The 17,406-nt window shown below is 41.0% G+C and overlaps 1 protein-coding gene across 2 annotated transcripts in view; it reads right to left on the reverse strand.

The window, feature by feature from the left end:
- Positions 1 to 17,406, reverse strand: part of MVK (mevalonate kinase) — a 492,094-nt gene that overhangs the window by 321,724 nt on the left and 152,964 nt on the right. The gene's annotated exons all lie outside the window — the stretch shown is intronic.

Genomic DNA, 17,406 nt, shown 5'->3' on the forward strand with positions numbered 1-17,406 from the left:
ACTGAATTCCGACACACTAAGCGTAAAACAGTTACAATAGTAATGGGGTTCAAATACATAAAACTTTTACCTTACCTGACTTTTTAATATATTATATTAGATAATGGGAAGGCAATGGGAAGTCTCCAGCATGTGTGTGTGTGTGTGTGTGTGTTTGGGGGGGGGGGGGGGGTTGTTTTCTTATTTACTTATGTATTTGCTAACTAATAATGTCCCAGAGAATACAAACTCTAAAACAATGTCAACAGGAAGAAATGATAAATTACAATAGTACAAAATAAACTAAGTAAACAAGGTAATCAACAGTGGCAAGCAACAATGTAACAAGTGGAAACAGAAAATACCACATGAAGTAGAAATGTGAATTATGCTAGAATGTGTTTAACAAGGAATTTATTCTGAGCTACAGAGTCGATCCTTTTCCCTCAAATGGGTTTACTGTATCAGCATTCTTTGAAAAATAATTCATGGACATATACTATGTTTCTCAATGATCTGTTATCCTTCATAAGAAAAGCAAAACTGAACGAATAAAGAACAGTTAAAAAAAAAAAAAGATTCATACCATTCTTTTAGTGCGACTGAAAGGTTTGCCTCTCTGTATCAGGCTTTTACTTATTAAGCAACATAAAATATACATGCCATTTAGAAAATTCATCATGTTTTTTGATATTCGGCAGTCAGGTGGAAATCATTCAAAATATAATTAAATTAAATAATTAACAATTCCACATCACAGGATGACCTACCAACCAGATAATTTTTTGAATAGAAATGCAATCTATTAACAGTATCCAGCCCTAAAAAGTATTTCTTAAATATTCAAATACATTACTTTCCTAAAAATAATTATTCATTTTAACATAAGTGAACTTGCCTGGTTGAGATCACATGACAGTTAATGAAGAACTCTTATCTTTAATTTTTTTAAAGATTGCAACTCCTTACATGGCAAAATACTTCACGACACAAGTAGAACTTTGACACTTAAAACTTAAGGAGTATAAATACAACATACATTTCCAAAGGCAGCATATATAAAAACACAGCACTATGTTAAAAGAGGTGGCTGGCATAATGGTTAAGGTGTTCACCTTAAAGATACAAGGTGCAGGGTTCGATTCTCAAAAGGGGTAATTGGCTAAGTTTAAAATGGCCCACAGCAGCAGTTAGCCTAGTACTAATCTATGAACCTATGAGTTTCACATCAGATAGAGAGCTACAAAGCACTGACAATGTGTCTATATATGGGTAATTGATTATTCTGGGACTATATCCCATGAAACTGTACAAAAGCAGCCTGCTTTGGCAGTAGTAGTTCCAAGGGGTCTTGTTAGACTGTAAAGAGAAGCACAAGGTCTCTGAATGGGGAACACAAGAGTGGTGCTTGGTGAAGACAGAGGACTCTTCTGGTAACTCCATTTATCTAAAAGTCAAAACTACTAAATTATGAAGTAAAAGTAATTTATTCAACATTTTTGGTACACTGAAAACCGAAGGTATCTTATGATAACTGGTAATAAAAGAAATGGAATATGTGATGCGGTCATGTGGCCTAATGTCACCAAAAATGGGTATGGGTATTTGTCAGTCATCAGTGGGTTAACAATCCTGCCTACTCTGACCTCTGGCAGGAATTCATGTTAATGGTGTAATGCAGGGAGGGGATTATGCATCTCTTTTGGTCACAGTGTGTTCCAACCATAAAACCCAACAGCCCTGGGTCAATAAATTATCTAGCCAATGTCCCATTGCCCAGCTTGGGTTACCTGATCAAAAGCTAGATATAAAACCAATCAACCTGTCAAAAACAAGCTAAGGATTGCTGTGCTGGATGTAAGTTCACTGACAGGATGGGGCCTGGAAGTGGATGATGTGATAATAAGGAGGAGACTGGATATCATGTGCATCCAGGAGAAAAGGTGGAAGAGCAGTGCAGCAAAGCCACATGACTTGTAGTCCAGAGCCTGTTACACACAGGAATGACAGACTACAAATGGTGTGGGAATTCTAGTGAGGGACCATCTTCAGTAAGGGACTATCTTCAGAAGACAGTGAGGAATATCCACACAATTAGTGACAGACTCAAGGTAATCAGATGGCCATGTAAACAAAGAGCAGTATTCATAACCTCAGACTATGTCACAGCAGGGTTGTGATACTGAAGAAAAACAGTAAGAACCGCACTGAGAAAAATGTCAGGAAAAGCTGCAGGCTTAGATGACATCATGGCAGTTATGATTAAGATATTAGATGAGTTCGGGGAGAAATCGCTCCTGAAGGTACTTAAAGCAGTATGGAAAAAACATCTAAAACACTGCTCCACACAAACCAATAAATCCACAGAAAGCAGGAACCAAGTCCAAAATCCACACAGAAAATATTTATTGAGTGCTTTCGTCTCTAGAGTAGAAACTTCTTCAGAATAAATCTACATTCTCCCCAACAGCCTTAAATACACCAATCAATTAGTGAATTAACAAATTAGCCAAATAATAACTTTCATCAAGAGTTCTTAAAGAGCCCCACAATATTTTACATTATAACATAATAAATGTAGTCATAAAACTACTGAAAACACATTTAAAAGATATATATGTATATATATAAAAAAATGCATATTATATATATATATATATATATATATATATATATATATATATATATATATATATAAAAAATATACATATACATATAGGATCCATATTAAATCAGCGGCTGATTTATCGACCCCATGTAAGCGAAAGCTTACAATCCCAAACACTTAGAACAGCGATTTTTTTTTTCCCAGGGGAAAAAAAAATCGCGGTTCCAAAAAAGAAAAAAAAAATTTAAAACATTACATAAAGTGAGGGGCTCTGCCCCCATCCCCCTACTTAAATATACCAACTCCGAGATCTTACTACAGTGACAAAAATGGCAAAATAACAGAGGTGGCCAAGCGATTTCTTTCCCAGGGAAAGAATTTGCTTATATGCTGTTTCAGTATTTTGCCATTTCGTGCTTTCAAGATTGATCAAGATGCATTCGAAAGAATGTGTCTTCGTTCTAATATCATATAAAAAATTGTGCTTTGAGTCTAAGAACAGGGCTGATGGACACTGTACTGTTAAGTCCAGGTGGTTCTGATGCATTAGTCCTGAATTGGCATTTAAGCTCTGATAACTCTAAAAAGTCATTAAGTGGTCCACCCCTTTCTCTCATTTTTATCTGTTCTAAAATAATAAATTTAAGGTTGCTGGGGAGAAGGCAGATTTATTCTGAAGAAGTTCCTACTCTAGAGACAAAAGCGCTCAATAAATATTTTCTGTGTGGATTTTGGACTTCATTCCTACTTTCTGTGGATTTATCAGTATGGAAAGAAAGGTGTATCCCAGAAAACTGGTGAATAATCATCATGGTGGCAGTGTATAAAGACAAAGAGAATATTCACAAAGTACAGTTGTATAAGAACTTACCATAACAGTAGATGTCATGCTAACTACTGTTGCAGTATTCATAACAGATAGGCTTGTCATCCACTAACATCCGCCTGGGTACCAAAGCTTTATCTTCCCGAGGACATATGTCTGGATGATTACCTCAGCTTGTCTGCAGAGGGTATATAAACAGATGTATGTGCAAGATCCTCGGACTATCTTCAAGCCAGTGGCCTGAAGACAACTGAGAGAGGAGACTGGTCAGCTAGGAGGAGCATAATTTGAACAGGTAAGTAAACTTCCCCCCAAAGTGATGGCACAGACTGTGAGAGTGTGTGTGCGCGCGCTTGTGAAAGTAAGAAGGAAAAGAGTAGGGGATAAGGAGGGAGGGAAGGAATAATGCAACAAAGATCAGCAGGACATCTGTTGTTATGGTACGTTCTTACACAACTATACTATGTCTGGACTGAAATCACTGTTGCAGTACTCAGAATAGATGGAGGATTCCCAGAGCTGCAGAGAAGTGTGGAAGGCTAAAGTGAGGGAGCAGAATACAGGGGACTAGACAGAACGGTTCTGGCAAAAGCCACCCTGGGCCTAGAGAAGGCATCTAACTTATAGTACTTATTGAAAGTGTGGACAGAAGACCAGGTGGCAACTTCTAAAATGAATATGGTGTCCACCTACTTGTAGAAGGCACCAGATGAAGTCACTGACTGAGTGGAATGTGTTTTCAGGCAGGAGGACAAAGTTTTTCCATAGTGTGAATAGTAGACTGAAATGGCCTTTGAAATCCAGGATGCAAAAGTTTCTTTAGAAACTGGTTGCCCCAACTTGCAGTCCATGAAGGAGACTAACAGCTGATCTGTTTTCTTGATATCCTTAGTTTTATCCAGATTGTTAAAAACAATTGCCTGCAACTGCCTAGAGTGTAACATTCGTCCCCTGTCCCACCCCATTCTGGGGAATGGGAAAGAAACTTAGCAGGTTGATGGCCTGCTGATTAACTACTTTAGGCATGAAAGAAGGAGTGGCAAGAAGGCTTACTCTGTCTTTACAAAAGATGAGAAAATGAGGAATGGTCATGTGAGCAAGAAATTTAGAAACTCTGTAAGCTGAGGTGAGGTCCAGAAGAAGAATGGTTTTCCATGTGCAGAGTTTTAGTATGGCAGAAGCTGCTGGCTCAAAGTGGGGCAAAGTAAGTTTTTCGAGCACAAAGTTTTAGTCCTTTGGAGGTTTAAGGTGCAAAACCTCTTCCAGAAAAAGTATGACCTCTGTCCTGGTCATGAGCGGGGACTTCAAAAGTAAGCATGAATTGATAACAGATAAGTGGGCTTTAATGAATAAATAGGCCAAACCAGAATGTAGTAGTCCAGAGAGGTACTAAGGTACAGCGGGAGTGTCTGACAAAATGGGTTGCAGTCCATATTTATGGCACCAACCAGAGAACCTTTTTCACTTAGCCATGTATGACTTCCGGGTATTGAGTTTCCTGGCTTCTTGTTGATCCCAGATCACCTCTTCAGGGAAAAATGTCTTGTTGAGATTAAAATCTATCATCCAGAGATTGAGAATATGGGAGGTCATATTGGGATAAATAAGCCATCCTTTCTGTTGAGTAATGAGATCTAGTTTTAGAGAGATTCTCCAAATATTTCCCTATGACTGGTGGAACAGGAAAGGAAGCCGATGCTGTCTTGGCCAGAAGCAGAAGTTTTAGAGTGTCCTTCTGGACCTTGAGCAGTAGTCTTGAACGCAGAGAGAGAGAGGAGGGTATGCATAGAGGAACAACTTCCCTGTCCACTGGAAGAAGGCATTTTTCTTAAAGGCTAATGAAGACAGCTTTCTGATACAGAAAAGAGGAAATGGTGATGTTCCGAGGAAGCAAAAAAAGTCTACCTGTGGTGTTCCCCACCAGAGCACGATATTCAAAGTCCTTTTGTGAGGGTCCTCCATGCCCCTGCTTTAAGAGTCTGCCACCACATTCTCCTGAGAAGGAATACAGTGGCAGCCGGTGACTTCAAATCAAAGGGGGGCTGCAGGAGACAGCTAAATGGGTGGTGTCAATGGGAAGGGGTGTGACCAACTAGAAAGGGGAGGAGCTATGCTCAAAACCACAAAAACTAACTAAATACACTGCCCAGGGTGCCAAACCGTCATTATGAGAGTCCAATCAAGACAAAATGAAGTGTAGAAGAATAAAAATATTTCAATGCATTGGCTGCATGACAGCTTACTTAATATCTAGATGGAAACAAAAAGGTTGTGAGGCATGAAAAAAAAATTACTTTTTTAAATACATTAATGGAATGCCAGTCAAAATCAAGTATAAGAAAAACAAGCAGCACTCAACTCAAACCACTTCTTGCACTGCAGTTCTAATTATAATTTATATTCAGCTTTATTAAAGTACCAAGTAACATGCTGAAAGTAGAAATCTCTGATGCCCCCACTTGTAAAAATGTTTAACCAAAAAAAAGACCTGCTGCCTGACAACTATCTACTTGTTTCATGGGAAAAACATGATCAAAGTAAAAAATGAAAAGCAAACAAGAAATAAGCTCAAGATACATTGCTTAAAAGGATTACTGTACAGGTTATGGACCACACGGTTGGCATTCTGTTTAGTTTACGGGTAAAGCCTGCAGAGATGACTGGAAGTCTCCAAGTGTAATGAGCTTCTTAAAATAATGTAATCCTGTCCTTTATTACAAATACTGTCATATGCATTTCAATACCCAAGAATTATACATTATCTAGTTAAGTATTCTCTACATGGCAACAACAGAAAGGCTTTCATTGTTGGTAGTTCTTTAACAGTATGCTTATTAAAGCTTACTTGCATCTTACAATCTTAGCCAAGCTTACCTGATGGTCATTAAAGTATTGCTACTTAAACACAGAGCAACAGGAATTTTGAGTAATAAGCATAAATCAACAGTACAAAAAATATGACTGAAACCAGACCATTCTGCAAAAATCAAGGACAGATGAAAAGCCACTCTAGTACTTGTGTCTACCTTGGATGGGGGGGATACTCTGCACATTTACACTGCATAACTATTCCTTGCCTTGCTTCGACACATCCAGAGTCACTACATGGGGGAGTGGGGTGCATCAAGTATGTCACAATTTGAAATGTCTCTGGCTGACTGTGATGGCCCTGACACATTTGTCATACCTCTCAACCTCAGAGCTAGAAATCTGGACAAAGCCATACAAAGAAGTGGAACAAAGACCCAAAAATAAGGACAATTTTTAAAATATTGCTCTTAAAACCTAGAATTTTCTGAATGGTATGGAATCTGAAACTCAAATGTCTTTCATTATTTTCTAACTTCAGTCCTTAATGATTTATCACTAATTTGCCAAAAAAAAAACACAATTTTATGAAAAATGGACCAAAAATGTGATATAAAAATATGAAATAGCCACACAATACAGCTGGGAACCTGTCAAAGAAGGGACACTTTAATATTAGTACTGCTAACTTGAGCAGATGACAAAATAAAAGAATCTACATGCATTTCTGAAATAAAAGTAATCTATAACTCTGATCATTACAGTTATTTCTTAATTGTAAACCCTCCATGTTTTCTTCCAAAATTGCTATTTTGAGGAGGGATTATTAGGGGGAAGAGCAATATTTTGAGCCAAAATCAGGGACCGTTGAGAGGTTTGGCTATGCCTAATTCTATAAAGCAATTTATTTGCATGTACCTCTCAACCTGTTAATGGAATAAATCTGGACAAGGCCAAATATATTGGGGGAACATATAAACAGTACTAAAAATTGCTCTTGTATAAACGGAGGCAGTTGATAGAACAACAGGTCTTACTTTAGCATGCATTTTTCTGAAGGTTATGAAGTCTGAAACTCAGTGTGTCATTATTTAGTGACTTAATTCCTAAATGATTTGCCAGAAAACCACAAGTTTTATGAGGAACAAACCAAAAATAAGAAGCAAAAATCAATTCATTCTTTGAAAATCTGGACAGTTGGGAGGTATGGTTCAGCTGGGGCTGCCTAAGTTTGCCGCCCTTCCCCCTCACAAAATCATGGTCGAATGGAGCCTCCCCCTGCAGCCATTCCAATGATCCATTACTTGGCTATTTCACTCCATTTACCATAAACACTAATGTGCATACTGATTTACTTCTATGATGATTTGGACTTCATTTGAAAGTTTTATTTTGCATTTTACAGCACAAACACCAAGACATCTGCTAAATAAACTTAGCGTTAAAACTTCTCTGCCCTGGAAACTCACATTCATTGAAACCCACATTCAAAGATAATACATTTTACCAGTGGCAGATAAAGATTAATTCTGGGCTGTTTTCAAATCATAGGCCCCTTGCATATGAAACATACATGTGCTCTTTGATACACCTTCCTATTGTTTTGAACATTTTTCCAGTAAACAATGAAACAAAACACATGCACCAATAATGACAAAACTGCCTAATTCAGAACATCTTTCCAGTAAACAATGAAACAAAATGCATGCACCCATAATGACAAAACTGCCCAGTTCAGAACACTTCCATCATAAGTCTACTCAGATTTCTACAGTCCACCATTATCAGTAAATATGCACAATTCTACAGTCCACGATTATCAGTAAATATGCACAATTTTACAGTCCACCATTATCAGTAAATATGCACACCATTATCAGTAAATATGCACAATCTCTGAAGAAGTAAAAGAGTCATCTAAATAATTCCACATTAAATACATCTATTACATTAAAAATGATAAGCTAGTAATATTGCAATAGGAAATGGATGGCAAACTGATAACAGGCTCATCTTAACTTTTTCAGTACAGCAGCATTCACCCCTTGACAGAGTAGAACCAACAACCTTCTGCATCAAAAGCAAGTACATAACCTGTTGTGCTATTAACAATGCAAGCTGACTTAGCATAAGCAGCACTAAACGTCTCTTTCCCTGCAGCGCTCAGCTCCTTGTAAAATCTACTCAATACTCAACTGCATCTCAACTTCGCAGCACAAGAAATCTAGAAAAAGCCAAATTTATTGGGGGAGGGTCAAAAGGCCAAAAACCAGGGACACATTAAACATTGCTTGTATAATCTTGGAAAGTTGCTAGAATAAAATGCTGTGTTACCACCATACATTTTACTGCAAAGGTCCCTGTGCAAAAGAGTCAGAGCAACATACCACTATGCCAAATCAGCTGCTTTGTGAAAGAAAAATGCTGTGTTACCACCAAACATTTTACTACCAATGTCCCTGTGCAAAACAGTCAGAGCAACATACCACTACACCAAATCAGCTGATTTGTGAAAGAGAGGAAGACTGAAACTTAAATGGCTAAAATTTAATGAATTCAGTTCTCACCATAGCTGTCAACCTCTTAGCACAAAACACCTGGACAAACCCAGTAATGAGGGAATACAGCCCTCAAAACATATTCAGTGAATTCAGTTCTTGCCATAGCTGTCAACCTTAGCACAAAAAACCTGGACAAAGCCAATAATGGGGCAATACAGTCCCAAAAATAAGGACAAATTTCAAATATTCATCTTATAAACTTACAAAATTGCTAGAATACAAGGTTGTGTTACTATGTATTTTCTGAAGAATATGAAGTCTGAAATTCAAATGCCTGTCAATTTTACTTCTGACGGAACGGAACAAGAACAATTTTCAGCAGAGGCCCAGGGAGAAATACTGCAGACACGTGTCTTTGTAAAATGGCAGGACACCAGAGCAAATCCACACAAACAGGAGATGCAGACTCCACACAGAAGGCACCCCAGCCAAGAATCAAACCAGAAAAGCTATAGTTGTAAGGCAACAATGCTACCACTGCTCCATCAAATATGTAAGGAATTAAACATTCAGAAACCTGAAGTCTGAAATTCAAATGCCTGTCAATTTTATTTAACATTTGTTAATCAGGACAATCTGACTTGGAACAAAAAAACAATTTTCAGCAGAGGCCCAGGAAGAAATAATGCAGACATGTCTTTGTAAGTAACATAGGAAGACACAAAATCAAACCCACACAAACACAGGGAGAAGATGCAGACCCCACACAGAAGGCACCCCAGCAAAGAATCAAACCTGAGAACCTTTAGCTGTGAGGCAACAATGCTACCACTGTACCATCAAATATCAAACATTGCAACATTTACAAACCACAGATATTATGAGGAACAGATCAGATCAAATATGAGGCAAAAATCTGCAATTTTTTTATAAGTGTTGGTGGGTAGGGAATTCAGGTCCTTAACACCTGCATATAAGGTACAGGGTTCAAGCCTGGGTATCTCTACCCAAACCACCATTTGTTCTCTCTAGCCACCAGTATATAGTAACTGGGGCATTACACACACACACACACACACACACACACACACACACACACACACACACTGTAATGGGGAACCTCGATTATGGTGAGGAGAGGTTTTAAGCTAGGTGAGACAGGAGTGGGACAGGGGAGCCAAAGGTTTAATGGATTGTTGGAAAGGTTAGATGCTTCAATTAGCATAGGCCAAAAATGTTCAGGTTAGGTTGGGTCAAAAGCATGTAGTCTGTGATTCCAGTTATCCAGCGGTGATTCACAGGGGTGTGCTGAGTCTGCATTCTGGATCATCACCCTTGTGGAATTAATTGCGATTGCCAGATGTTGAGAGAACTAAGGAGGATAACAGGATATGTTGCAATAACAGAATATGAATATTTCTATTGGTACAAGGTGAGTGCTGGGTGTGGGTAGGAGAACTGTCGTCAGCATATTAATTTTTTTTTGGGGGGGACTTAAAGTAAGGATTTTGGTCAGATGTTTGTCTTCTGGAGCACTTTGTCTAACAGAGTGTGGTAAGGGTCTGTTAAATGTGCAGTCAGTGAGTTGGTTCCAATGACACAGAGGTTAAGCCTTGAGAATAGAACAGATGAGCCAGGACTGAGTACAGGACCCTGCACCAGAGTGGGTGGCCATATAATGTATGAGTGAATAACTGAATGCTGGCTCTCCTATTTTGGCAGGAAGGAAGAAATGGGATTTCCCAATGGTAAGAGGGGCCTCTAATGAAATCCAAGAAGTTAATCCTAGGTGGATACATTTTTGGCTAGCATGGGTCATAGCGACATGTCCACATAGTTTGTCAAAAAGATGTAGTGTGCAAGGAACAAAATCCAGATCAATTATAAATGGCAGCAAGACAACATCCAACTCCCATCTCACACCTCCTGGATATAAGATGAAGTATACACACACACACACACACACACACTCACACTCACACTCACACTCACACTCACACTCACACTCACACTCACACTCACACTCACACTCACACTCACACTCACCTCCCTTCAGCGATCTCTTACCAGCCCATGTAATCCAGCAATCAGCGACCTCCTACCAGCCAGCCCAAGTAATCCAGCGGTCAGCGACCTCCTACCAGCCAGCCCAGGTAATCCAGCGAACAAACACACCCGCCAGGTACTAAAATCCAGCAATTGACTCCTTCAGCGACCTCCTACCAGCCCAAGTAATCCACCGAATGAAATCCAGCGATTCGCGACCCCTGCAACCGAACGAACACATGAAGCAATCCACACACACCCTTTGCTCCTTCACCTACCAGCCCAGCGACTTAAGCAACCTGTTTCCATCCATGAAGCCCGTGCACCGCGCACTGAAAGTCTCGCAAGTCCCGCGAGAGCAGCTCAGTCCTCTCAATGGTTCTGACTGCAGCTGAAGCAGTCTGGAGCTCCTCTGTGCAGTGCGGTCATCACCGCACAGAATCCTGGTATCTCACAGCAATGATTGCTGGGTAACTGTTTTTCCCTATCCGGACTGCTGGTAAGGCAGTCTGGAGGAGGGGATCGGGGCTCGTGAATTTTTTTGTTTTACAGATTTTTTTTTGTTTTGTTTTTTTAGGTGAGAGGACTGCAGTCCGGCAGTCCGATAGGACGAGCCACCCCTGAAGAAATATATTGCAGTGAGAGTCAGATTCAGGTGGGAAACAAAGCGCCAGGCCTCCTGTGCCAGCCTGCACAGGGGGTAGGATCTTGTGCACCCCTGCTTGTTTATGTACCACATCACTGCAGTGCTGTCTCTGTACACCAGCCTGGCTTCCAGAGGTGTAAGAACATCAGCAGGTCTACAGAAGTGTCTCATTTCTATTAGTTTGATGTGGTCTTTTACCAGGTGGGCAGGCCATCCCCCCGAAATTTGTGGGCTCCTGTCCAAGCTCCACATGCCCTGAGCCATCTATAAACAGGACTTGGCTTTGTGGGGCTGGAGTGAATGGAAGACCTGGGCTAAGGGTGGCCCAACTGCAAAACCAAAGAAGATCCTTCTTGATGCAAGGCAAAAGAGGGAGGAGGTCATTGACATGGTGTGAGTGTTAGGACCCCACCGATTTCAGATACCATTGTATTTTTCCAATGTGTAGTCTGTCGAGAAAGAGGATAGAGATTACAGCAGCCATAAACTCCAGAGTCCTAAGGATATCTCTTGCTGTGCAATGAGTCTCGCTGAAGAGTGCCCTGAAGTAGTTGGATACGGTGGTGGCTTTCTCTTGACGGATAAAGGTATGCATAGCTGAAGTGTCCAGTCTGCAACCCAGAAAGATCAAGTCCTGAGTGGGACTTGAGATGAGATTTTTTTAAATTGATGGTGAACCCCAAAAGAGTCAGGAGATGCACAGTATAATGACAATGGTTTAGGAGGGTGTCCTTGGATGGAGTCTGGCCAAAAAGGTAATTCAGGTAAGGGAAGCGTTGTATGCCCCGACTGCAGAAAAAGCCAACATTGGAGCTAAACACTTTGACAACCCTTGGAGCTGTACAGAAACCAAAAGGGCAAGGCAGTAAACTGAAAATGTGAAGATCCAGTAAAGAGCCAAAGAACCTAAGGAAGTTTCTGCATAAAGAGCAGATAGACATCGGGCCGAATTCACAAAACCTCCGTGTAAGACTTAATATGTCTTACTCAGAGGCTGCAGTTGAAAGGTATGATGTCAGCGTGCCATGAATATTCATGAGGGCACGCTGACTCATCCGTAACTCTTACACGGACGGAGTAGGCAAGCAGGGGGCGTGTCCAACTGCCGAGCAGTCTAAAAGTCCACACCCCTGCAAGGTTTTAAAAAGCATAGTGTCAACAGACAAGAGCGAGTTCGCTCAAATGTACTTGCACCCAACACCACACTCCCTGACACTGTAAACCCCCATCACAGTTATAAAACAGAACAAATAAATATTTTTTTTTTTAAATCCACGATATAGCTGCCCGTATTTGCACTTGTTTGCGCAGGTGTGCCCATTGCTTAACCACAGTTAGCAATTGTGATACTGAAGAGCATATAAGAACTACTTATGCAAATTAATCCAAATTGCAATAGCGTAATGGTAGAGCGTATGCACAAAGAGGAGGCATTCATGGTTCGAGTCCCACCACTCCCCTTCTTATTTATGTTTTAAATCAGAATTTGAAATAATACCAGACATATGATTAAAATTTAATTAAAAGCAGTGAAATGGCCAATGTATCAGTGAGGAAAACATATATTTTTAAAGGACCCAGATATATAATAGCCTGCTGTTAAGCAGTGCTGTAGCTAGGTAAACAGAGGTGCCCATAGTTTAATAGCGCTTTACCCAGCTAAACAGAGGTGCCCATAGTTTAATAGCGCTTTACCCAGCTAAACAGAGGCGCCCATAGTTTAATAGCACTTTACCCAGCGCAATAGAGTTGCCCAAAGTTTAAAAGCGCTTTACCCAGCGCAATGTGTTTGCGCGGACATGCGTGCCGCGCCAACCAGGGCACCGTAGGGCACCGTGGAGCAACGTAGAGCTAGGTTGCTTAAACGCAGCCACACCCCCTAGCCTGTCTAGACAGTATTAAAATAAAAGAGTGACAAGGTTCGAACCCAGGACCCTGTGCATCATAATCAAAGCACAGAACCACTAAGCCATGACAGCTTCGGAGAAACAGCCACTATTAGCGTACATATACATAGAAATGATAGATTAACCATTACTAAGCAGGTCTGCAGTCAGCGTAGAATTCTCAAAAATGGCCAATCACAAAAAAGTGCGGGAAATGCGGCATATTTAAGTCCCATACGCAGGAATACTTGCCATAACTGATTGTGGTACCCACTTGCAATCAGGATGGCTGGCGTCGGAGAAGGTAATCGCTTTAGAGCGCAAAGGTGGGGCATTGAGGAGTCTAAATATATGGTTTGGCTCCTAGTCCACCAACATGAAGGCCGACTCATGCAGGGCCAGGTTCAATGGGGAGCGTACAAGGCAGAGGCGTGGAACCAGTTGGCACATGATCTTACCAGTGCGACAGGCATTCCCAGGACTGGTGAGCAGGTCTGTCACCACCATGCGGACCTGAAATGTCGAAAGGAGGACCAACTGAACCGATGGATCCAGGAGGCCCGTCATATGTCCAATGCCCCACTACTGAGTAAGTATCCATGTAATTAAGTATGTAAGAAATGCTATCCTAGCCTATAGTATGGATATATATGTTCCAATATCCCTTAGTTTATATTACAGCTGCAGGTGTTCGTTCCACGAATCGGCAAGCCTATGCTGATAGGCTGTTAAGGCTGCACCACCAGGCAGGTTAGTAATTATTCAGCTGGTATTATTATAGAATATAAGTGAGACAGCCTGTAAAACAGTTCAGTGTTGTAACCCAGTAATAAAGGTCAAATAAGCCTAGAATAAAGCTTCTGTTAGTATTCTAAGATCAGATAAGTGATGCAGCCTGAAAAAGAGTATTGTAATCCATTAATAAAGAGTAAACAGGTCTCAAATAGAGTTTCCACCTGTATTGTAATATCAGATAACTGCTTCAGCCTGAAAATGAGTGTTCTAATCCATCAATAAAGGACAGACATGTCTTGAATACATCCTTGTACATACTGTCATATGAAATAAGTGAGTCAGCTGGAAAGAATTGTTGTAAGCTAGTAATAAATGTTAATAAAGCCTGGAACTAAGTACCATCCTGAAATGTAAATATTAAATAAGTGAGAGAGTGTGAGAAATAGTTTGAAGCTACCAATAAAGGCGTAAGAAGTCTGGAATAAAGGTGTACTGCATGCACTACATAATGAAATGAATGAGACAGCCACAACCAAAGAGTGAAATGTTTTTAATAAAGTACAATACCTGGACTGTGTCCATCCCACATTTTGGATATGTTGTTGTACCCTTGCATTATGGAGATAGTATGGATGTATGAAATGCTGAACATCCACAGTTGTCTAGGCCCATATAAACTGGCTGATGGGAATGCCAGTATCTCAGAGGAATATTTATAGTCCTCAACTGTTTCATGTATAGTATGTACATGTTAATCGGGTACATGAGCAGCTTGTGCTTGTGATCCCACAAATGTCAGTGTGTTGCTAGAACTGTACGTAACTGTTCAAGTGTAGCAGGATACTTTACCTGAACACAGCCAGATATGAACATATATGAATACAAATGGAATGTATATTAATGTAGCAGTAACATCTCCATCACCAACATTTCTAAGGTTACATACAGGGAACTGTACTAATACATGTAGGGGATATATATCTGCAGCTAGTAGGAATGTACAGTATACGTATAGGTATTTTAAGTTGTTAATGTAATATTTTACCATCCTATGTTATGTTCACAAATGATGCCATTCCATACCAAACTGGGTATGTCTATTCACAATTAATTCATATGGACATTTGTCCTGTTGGTTTATACATATCTGCATGTACGTTGATGCATGTGCCCTGTTCACATATCCAAACCTGATGGGTCATTGCCACCAATCAACCCTGCATGCTGTTGGAATGTCCACTGTTGTTCTAAATATGCATGTGTTATGCTCGCTGTTCAACGTTTGGAATTCATGTGTGTTTGGTTAATGGGAATACTAATGCATGCTGTTACAACTAATTTGGAATGGCGTTGTTTGTTACTAACCCAAAATGCCATTAAATACTGCTAAACATAGGACAACAGGGAAGGCGGGTCCCAGTGGACCCACCTCTCCCACCTCAGCTGGCGATTGCACCTGGCACCAGTGCCCAGCTAGGGACCTCCTACTCTGGTGGCCCTGTGCCACCTTCGGGTGGAAGCGCTGCAGGGGATGGGGCTCGCCCCCCCTCTGCAAGCGTGGCCGGAGGAGAGCCTCCACTCACCCTCCAAAGGGTCCGGGCTGTGGTGCGTAGTGAGATCAGGCGTTCCGTGACTGATGCCCTACACCAGCTTGAGGCGAGAGTGGCGCAACTCATGGGTGTGCCTGCCCCTCCTATCCAGCCCCCAGCACAGCCTCGGCCTGGGCTGTGAAGACACAGTGGTAACTGCCCATGGGTGAGGATCTCAGTTCCACTATTGCCATCTGTGGGCTCATGAGCTTGCGATATCCAAGCATCCGTCCCCGTCAAGTGTGTGTACCCATCACGTGTCATACTCCGCCCCTGTATGCATCTTTTTTGTCTTGTCTGTTAACCTCCCCAACCCACCTCCCTCAATATTCCTACTTCCTTTACCTCACATTCCACTCCTACCTGAAAAAAAAAATAAAAAAAGGGGAAATCTGTGCCTGCAAAAAAATTACGCCCCATACATAGCTGCCCATTTCGCACACATGTCTGCTGGACATGTAAACTGATAATTACAATTGGCTGTACAACATACTTTGTTGTCCTCACTCCTCTCTCAGGGGTGGAAGGTTTCAAATTTCACTCTAAATGTCTAACATATGCACAGCTGTTGCTGGTAAAGAATTGGGCAGCTATGGGCCTTCCCTACATCCTTCCTGCACATCCCGAGCTTGTTTTCCTACTGTCCTACCCTCTTTGTGCCCCCTTTTTCACCACATTCCTATTTCCCCATTTTCCTTTCTTTAAAAGAAATTAGCACGGGTGTTAGTGGGAGTAAGCACTTTTAAGCAGTAGTCAGCGGGTATGCGCTTGTGTGCGCTTAGCTAAGCGTAGATAAGCATAGCAAAGCATCACGCAAACCCGCTTACAACTGCTTAAAAGTGCCTTAGTCACTCTGTATGACAAGGCCTGTAGTCTGCTCATCAGCAAAATAAAATACCCCTGTCAGTCTCGAACCCCGGACCTTGGACACACTAGACTGCATGAATTACCACTGAGCCACAGCAGATATACAATAACTTGTTGCTATAATAAATATATCATGCATTACTATGAGGGAATGTAAAGGGAAAATAGGAATGCCATAACACAAATCTCGTACTGTGAGCCTTAACCAGCAGGTGTTGTTGAATTGCATGACATGACTGTGAAAAGAGAATCAGCCATGCTAGTAGGGAATAAGGTTACAGTAGCTGCTTACAAACCTCACACAGTATCAGGGCAGGATAAACACTGGCAAATTTGCATAGGTCACAGGCCAGACCTCCCAACAGTGACTGCTTTACAGTGATGACCCGGATCTGTAAACAAATGTTAGCTGTGCCCCTCTGACTCCCTGTGAAATGTACTAACAGTAGGCAGAAAGGTGTTGAATCTCACTTAATAACAAATGTCAATAAGTGAGAGTAGACACCTCTTGCACATCAGAAAAGGTGTAGTAATAGAAATGCTCTGAATCACCCAAAGTCTGAACTGCAAAATGTCTGAACTATATGACAGGTGTATCCCAGTTATATGTACCTTTCCCTGAGGCTGTTCAAATATATATGTGAGAGTATCTGAGGCCTGGAAGAGTCAGAAACACACAGGCATATCAGCTTGTCTGCTGTTACACACTCTGCAAATAGCTGTAGAATTAATCCCACAAGCATGCCCTTATGTAGAAGTACAACACAGAAATAGCAAAGGATGTAGCCATGTACTGCTAGCAACCACCTGTGACAATGCCATTGTTCAGGTGCTGAAAAGACTGCTGTGGTGCACAGTCAAAGAATACTAGGCTGACCTCTGTCTACCATCTGGATATGTCCAAAGGTGGGAGCT

The sequence above is a fragment of the Protopterus annectens genome, chromosome 4.part0 (genome assembly GCF_019279795.1).
Source record: "Protopterus annectens isolate FY-2018-M chromosome 4.part0, PAN1.0, whole genome shotgun sequence".
Lineage (NCBI taxonomy): Eukaryota > Metazoa > Chordata > Ceratodontiformes > Protopteridae > Protopterus > Protopterus annectens.